Below are 6,755 nucleotides of genomic sequence, written 5' to 3'. Positions count from 1 at the left end.
AGCAAGCATTAAGGTCTTGTTCACTTGAGTGAATTTGGGAGAGAGTAATTGAGAGGATTTGAAGATAAATTTTGTTGTTGTTTATTTGAATAGATTTGGAGATAAGTGAGAGTGAATTTGGAAGTAAATTTTTTTAATTTGTCACATAAATTAAATCCTACACTAATTCTCACAAAATTTACTTCCAAATTCACTCTCGTTTATGATACCACCAGCCTTGGGCTATGCAGCAGATCCGTGAGCTTCCAAGACAAAGACAGCAACAACAGATGAAATGGAATAAGGTAAAATGGATGCGCAGAAGTGCTTTTGGAGGTATGGATCTAACTCAGAAGGCCTTCACCATTGGAAGGAAGCTAGAGGATAAGGTGGAAGAAGCACAAGAATATGACTCTTGGTGGAGAAAAGGCTGGAAAGTACATCAACATTTCAATTCTCTCAAAATCCAAAAGTGTAGTTACAAACTATGCCAAGAGGTTTTATAGATGAACCTCTCGGCCTCCACAAGGAAAAATGCCTATGCCAACTAATCAACATGTGCTAAAGGAGCTTGGCTTCTAGAAAGCCTTAGGAATCACGTGACAAATGAGTTCTTTACATGTGGAGGAAAAACAATTACTAATGCCGCCCCTTATAAGGATAAGCACACCCCTCTCCCTTTGTGGAAATGACCATTTTACCCCTCTCCATGTTCTTGGGTTATCCTTTATTTGGTGGGCTTGGGCCCTGCGTATCAGTTTACCTCCAAATTCACTCAAATAAACAACAATAAAAATTACCTTCAAATTCACTCAATTACTCTCCCTCAAATCCACTCAAGTGAACAAGGCCTAATTGACATTAAATGCTTGATGTTCGAAAACAACAAAAGTGATAAGAAAAGACATATATGTTGCATGCACAGTTTACTCTAATTTCGCAAATAAGTTATTCTACACGCATCCACAGTGCTACAGATCAAATATCAAATGTGGAGGTTAGAAACAAAAGAGATAATCATGGAATGTTCGTCTCTTGAAGCAAAGTCTAAAAAGATCATACAACCTACTTCAAGTAAAGGACTGGAAAAGCATGTCTACTCTGAGAAAGTTGACTTACACAACTACTACAAAGAAAAAGAAGAAAGATAAATCACAAGTATCAAGGCTACAAACTTCAAACGCAATCTAACTGACAAATATTCATGAAGCCGATATATAGAAGATTTCTCAAGAAGAAAAAAAAAAGGATAAGGGATAACCAAAGTCCACAAAGCTTACAATGACATATCCACCTGAAAGAGTAAAAGAGAGAAAAGAGCTCAAAGAAAAGAATACATCTGATCTGAAGAAAATAGAAGAGAAGAGAAAAAGAGAAAGAAATACTCTCGAGCTTAAGCGCCAAATTTCTTACTGTTGTAAGAGTGTATAGAGAAACACCTGCGAGTATTTAGACTGCATTGTATTGTAACCAAATCCTCTCGTAGAGAGATTTATTTTGAACTGCTTGTAAGCAATCATTGATTGCAATTCTGAAGAGAATTAAAATACTTACAACTGAACTTTTTTTATTAAGGAATCTAGGTGCGATAGTCTAGTACCAGAAGTGATGCGAATACTCAAGGAAATCTCGGCAGGGAGCTGAGCACCAAGAGTAGTGTGAATACTCAAGGAAATCTCGGTAGAGTGCTAAGTACCAGGAGTGTGCTAATACTCAAAGGAAATCTCGACGAGGTAGTTGAGTACCAAGAGTGGTGTTAATACTCATTTGTAAGCGTGTTAAGATTATAATGGAACCCTTTACGAAAGAGATTGGACATATCTCAATTGGAATGAACCAGTACAAAATCTATTGTGTTATTCTCTCTTCTCTTTACTAAACGATCCTCTTAGAAAACTTGCAGTTAAGCTTTATATTTGAAAATATAAGAACTTCCAAGCTAAACGATCATTTATTTTTAAAAGGAGTTCTTACAAACGCTACATTAAAAATATTCTGAATAGCACGAAGATCTTATCAATGCATATATTTCAAGTCGAGTGTCTAAGCTTTCAAGAGAATTGAAAGGTGATGTTTTAGGAAAAGTGGGCAACGTAAAGGCAACCTTAGGTTTTATAAATAAAATCAAGATTTTTTTTATATATTTGTCAATCCAGATGACGTTTTTGTTCTATAAAAATACTAGTAGTTTGTTTTCCCTGATGTTATTAGAAACGGAAGTAAAAAGTTTCAGGTTTAGTGAATAGGTGTGATGTTAATCAATACAGTTTTTCGTCCTTTAGTATGCCATGGACACATCAACGTGGTGCATTAGGTATATTCAATGAGATAATGTATGGTGCATGAGTATACTGTTATTACTTATATGTGTATTGAATGTGTTTATGAATAGCATGTTATGTTGGGATGCTTTGGATTTTTGATGGACACTTTGGGTTTGCTTGCCATAGAGGTCACATGAATGCCTATGTTCTTATCATAAATAATATTTAATATTATATTATGTGTGAAGTGTATTGGTAGTGGGCATTTGATACTATGAATGCCTATACAGATTTTTGTATGCAATGGGTTGTTTAAAAATGGTCGCACTATGGCTAATGGTTTTGTTATTATGGGTGGTTGTGATCAAGTGTTAAGATATCAGTTTTTAAATATTCTCCATGGTGATTGAGGAGGATAACCATGGTGTTGAATTACGAGCACAATATTTCATGTATCATATTTCTATACTCTGGTGGTGTACCCGTAAAAGTCCAGCTTTGGTAAGTGGGCCCTATTTTAATAAATAGGAGAGCCTGATTGGGTGAATAGATCCTGTTTTGGTAAACAGGTCGTGAAAGTCCTACTTTGCTAAGTAGGCCTTGTTTTGGTAAACAGGATCCTGAAAGTCCTACTTTGGGAAATGTGGTCAAACAGTTGTCCATGTGAGCAAGCCTGGCCTATGTGCATCGACAGCTAGCCTATCCAGCTGGTTTCATTTGAATTTATAGGGAAATTGGTCAAACATTGAGGCTCCCTCCAAGCTATAAATAGATGTGCTTGGTCTTTGTATTTTCCTCACTTTATAGTATAATGAAATGCTGCATATTCTAATCCAGCCTCTTATACTCTTTAGTCATTCTCTAAAATTCGAATTCAACCACTCTCCTCTTGCTTCCTTCCTTAATAGGAAGGTTTTATGAGCTTAGAGGCTCCAAATACTACCATTGCCTTCATTCACACATTCATCAAACACTTTTTATGCATCAAGTTTTCACTACAGCATATGTCATCTGCTGCCTTCTCTGATTCTTGGAGGGTTCTTCACGCTTAATGCTTGGTGCTACCTCCATCAGATATTTAGACAGTAAAATTAAATCAATAAAAATATTTGTTTTCTATATAATCCTCAAAGTTTTTTTCCATAAATTTTATTTGGATTATACTTCATTTTTGTTTTAAGTTTTTATCCTCTCCTTAAATTCTTATTTCAAAAATACTTCTCAATTTTGATCTTTTTTTTTCTTATTTTATATTAAATTGTAATAATTAAAAATGAAACATGCGATTTTGATAATGGTATTAACAACCCCCTAATATGATTTTTATTAGACCTGTCAATTGAACCCCATCCCCAAGGGCTGACCTTGGCCTCATTTAGAATGAGGCCCCTTATTTCTGACCCATTTAATACAGGGTTTCTTTGAAGCCCCAGCCCCCAAAGCCCCCAAGAAGTGGGTGGGGGCCGGGTTAAGGTGCGGCTGGCCCTGAACTTGAAATTCTTCTTTCTCGCTCAACATCTAATTATTCTCTTCCACAGCTCATTCACGAACTACTCAAGTTCTTCCTTCTCTTCATCCCACGAGGCCAAGGGGCTCACCTTCTCCATCATTTTCTAGGGCATTAATAGCTAAAGAATTGATTCTCTTAAACTCCCTTCCATTCTTCAACATTATTCAATTGTATTCTTCATTGTTGTAACAGGTTAGTCCTTTCCTACCTTCTTTGCTTTTATCTTTGCTTGTGCATTGACCCTTCCTACCATCTTTGCTTTTATCTTTGCTTGTGCATTGACCCCTGTTTTAACCGGTTAACGATTGCAGCGAGGAGGCTGCCAAGGAAGCTTTGTTGTACAGTTACAAATCTGCAGCTAGTGGGTTTTCTACTAAGCTTACTCCGGAGCACGTTGAACATATTTCAAGTAAGTTCGGTTATTTTCAATCTGTTTTATATTAATCATTCTCAAAATGCTTAATGTTATATGTTTCATTTTTGCTATTTTATTTCCTCTTGTATGGTGACTACTCTAGGCTTTCTGGCACCTTAATTTTTGTTGGTTGCTTGAGTTAATTATAAGCCTTAATTAACTCAAGGTGACTATTAATCTAACTTATAATTCACTAATTAGGCATTTACCAAATTTAACATAAATGTACACCATTAACTTTTTTTCGCAAACTTTTCTCATCAACATCCTTGTCCAAGGGTTTCTTTATGCGGTTCGTGACCACTGTGCTTGACATACCAGAATTCTCTAAATCCTACAATTTGCGGGTCTGTTCAGGATCCATTAGTAAACAAAGAAATATATTAGTAGGCTTTTCATTCAACAAATTTTCTTTCTTGGTACCTGATTCAGACTCCTAGTATCCCCATGCTATCATATGAGACATTGTTGGTCAATTTCTTTCTTTATTGTAACAAACGAAGATCTAGTGCGATAATGAGGAAACTCCAGCTTGTTTCCCTGTTTTGTAGTTATCTCTGGTCAAGTTTTTTAATTGTGACCATACAACAGGAAATTTTTGTTGGTTGCTTGAGTTAATTATTAGCCTTAATTAACTCAAGGTTGACCAAAGTTTCAAGACATAAGAGATGTATCAGTATCAGTGCTTAATGACTAATATTAATATTTATGGTGGAAACTCTTAGAATTTTTAGATGTTTATGTGTCTTCTTCAAGTGTCTTCGCTTGCTCTATAGTTTCTCTGCATAATTGTGTCATGACGAATCTTTACATGTCCTGGCATAACTAGAAAAAAATATTAATAAAAATAAATTGTATCACCATATATATTATATGCTTAAACAACTGAACAGAAAAAAAAAAATGTCAATGCATCCATTTGTCTTATAATAGTATTAAAGTAAAATCACATAATATATCTATGCAATTGTTCAAATCATCAAATCATCAACTGAACAAAAAAGATGTTGCCTGCTTTTGACATGCTCTTTTGTTACTTGAAAAGAGCACATGCATTGCCAAGAACATACTGTATCCAGTGCTGTTATTGGCTAATGATGATCGCGTAGAATCTTTTAGTTTGGTGGTAGTGAGATTAACACTTCTGGGTTTAAGAAGGAAAAAAGATTTGAGATTTAACTGCTTCACATCTAAAGGAGTTAGGTGTTTATTCATCCACTGTTTAAATGTTGTTTATTCATCCATTGCTTCACATATTTTAGTGTGTGAATTCTGTTTAACAATGTTGGCTAAACATTAGACAAATTTTATTCATGAATATTAATTAATTTCTTATGTTTGATTATTATTAATTAATTTGAAAAAAGAAATAACAGTCCCTTAATCTCTCTTAGGAATATGACTTTTAGTTTATTTATCCCAATAGATCAAGAAATAAGTAGACTATATACACACCTCCAATAGTTGCTGAAATAAGAGCACATACATATTGGACAAATTGAAGAATAGTTTTATAGTTTAGGGGGAAACGCCCTTTCTCATCCCAGCTATGGCTAATTGGTTTTAAGTTTAACGGGTTTTTTTATGGGTCACATCTTTCCCTTTTCAAAAGCAGTTTTCCTGATCCAAAAATATCTTTATTGAAGACCTACTAAAATATTGTTCATTTATCTATGCAGTTGTGTGCAATAGCTTTTAAATATGGACCACCATAAGAGTAACCCTTTGATTTTGGTTGATGATCTTGCATCTGAAACTCCTGGTCCATCTGAGAGTACTACCACCAATAAAAAGGAAATCTCAAATGTTTGCAATTTTTTCACAAAAATAGGAAAAGATGAAGATGGCATTGAAAAGACTACATGTAAGTATTGTGGTAATAACTATAAAGTTGGAAAAAACTCAGTTACTAAAAATAATAATGGAACTTCACATTTAAGCCTACATGTCCATGTGTGTAGAAGTATTGCAAACCTAGATGTGGATCTAAATCAAGAAGCAAAGTTTGGGACAAGAAAAATCAATCAAAAGATTCATCGGAAGTTACTTGCAAGAGCCATAATCAAACATAGTCTTCCTTATAATTTTGTTGAATATGAAGGAATCAGAGAGAGGATAAAATACATTAATCCTAATGTTGACATGAAATGTAGGAACACTATTGTATCTGACGTGGAGAAGGAATACATTGAACAAAAGGATAAAGTTAAGCAAATCATGTATAGGATTCCTAATAGAATTTGTTTAACCACTGATGTTTGGACTGCAGTTACTTCTGAGGGATATATTTGCCTAACTGCACACTTTGTTGATGAAAACTGGAAATTGACAAGTAAGATTCTTAACTTCTGTCGAATGAAACCACCACATACAAGCGTTGAACTAGAAAGTCTTGTGTTTGATTGTTGATGAGTCGTATTTTATTGATTTCACTTAGTTTATTGTGCTAGAATTAATCAGGGAATTGTGCTTAATTGTCCGGTATTTTCCCGTTTTTCCTAATTATGCTTAATTTGACCGGAAATTCTAATTTTAATTAATTTGAATTTTCTGAGCTAATTATTTGCATTATTATTTTCAGGGAAAA

The sequence above is a fragment of the Vigna radiata genome, unplaced genomic scaffold (genome assembly GCF_000741045.1).
Source record: "Vigna radiata var. radiata cultivar VC1973A unplaced genomic scaffold, Vradiata_ver6 scaffold_7, whole genome shotgun sequence".
Taxonomy (NCBI): Eukaryota; Viridiplantae; Streptophyta; class Magnoliopsida; order Fabales; family Fabaceae; genus Vigna; species Vigna radiata.
This window is presented reverse-complemented; position numbering follows the sequence as displayed.